We start from the raw sequence: 1,355 nt of genomic DNA on the forward strand, positions 1-1,355 counted from the left end.
CATCCACAGGGTGTCTCGGGCTTGGCTCTTGCTAAGGTTTTAGGTCAAGCTTTCATGGACGGCGATGGAAATTCAGCACCAAAACATCTCTGAGATGTAGGTCTCAGCTCCTACCTCCAGCACCCCCTGAAACCCCGGCCGTGGCATGTTCCCAAGGTGACACAGAATTGCAGCCGAGCATCTGCTCATCCAACCCTGGTCATCAGAGCTAGCAATGAACGCCACTGAGTCTCGCAGAGCTCAGCCGCCGCAGTGTTTGTTTCTGGCTTTGCTGGCTCATGGAAACATGAAGCTGAGGCTGTAGTTTGGTTTCTCAGTATTGATCTTGGGCTTTCAGCCAGGCTGAAATTAATCTCCTCTTTGTCACTAATATCATCAAGTTTAGGCAAGTTTATGAAGTCTTTTTCTGAGATACCCAGTCAGCTGCCTGCAAAGGCTTCACGGGGAACACGTCTCGCTGTCGTTCTTCCTCATGGGAGGTACTGGTTAATTATTCTTTCTGTTAATAAAGCATCTGGATCCAATCTGTACCTACTGGTGGGAAAGTATTTTGGAATTATTTGAAATGTTAATAGTTTTACGACATTCTGATTCATAGCAGGGTTATATTGGGGTTTTCTGCTCTATATCTTTGCAGAGGCCATGATGGCAGGAATTACCGCTCCCTGAGTATGCTCAAGAAATAAATACTTGCTAATAAGCTACCTTGATACTTGTTAAATACATGTGCAGCGTTTTCAGATGATACTTGAGCAAGTAACAAAATCTACTGGAAGGGATATTAACTCTCCTGCTTCAAGACACCACCAAGCTGTTGAGCAGGAGGAAACTATGGGTTCCAAGATCTTTAAGGCCAGAAAAACCTTCTTGGACCTTAATTCTGAATAATTCAAGCCATGAAACCTCCACCATCAAGTTCTCCATCAAGTTCCTAAGGTCCCTTTGTGCCAGAGTATACCACTCTTAAGGACTGTCCCATCCTGAGATGAGCCATGAGGACCAGAGAAACCCCAATATCTGATGGCAGGTTGTCCCCGGGACAAATCACCTTCTGCCCAGAGCAGGGTCCAAACTTAGAGCTACTGAAGAGTTTCCTTGCACTCTTCCCCGAAAATCATGCTGCTGGCTGATGCCACCGACAGCATCCTGGTGCCAAACGCGAGCCACGCCAGGGGATGCGGCAGAGGAGGAAGGGTTAAAATTATTTCCATTGCTGGCAGTGGCCTCCTGGAAAGAGCAGATGGCTTCTCTGGTGCTTTGCTATAGCGAGGACCAGTGCCAGGGCCTGGCAGCGCTGGGTGCATCCGACACCCTGACCCGTTTAGGGGTGAGGTGTTGGGCAGGGATGCAGATGG

The sequence above is a fragment of the Pygoscelis adeliae genome, unplaced genomic scaffold, assembly GCF_000699105.1.
Source record: "Pygoscelis adeliae isolate BGI_AS28 unplaced genomic scaffold, ASM69910v1 Scaffold114, whole genome shotgun sequence".
Lineage (NCBI taxonomy): Eukaryota > Metazoa > Chordata > Aves > Sphenisciformes > Spheniscidae > Pygoscelis > Pygoscelis adeliae.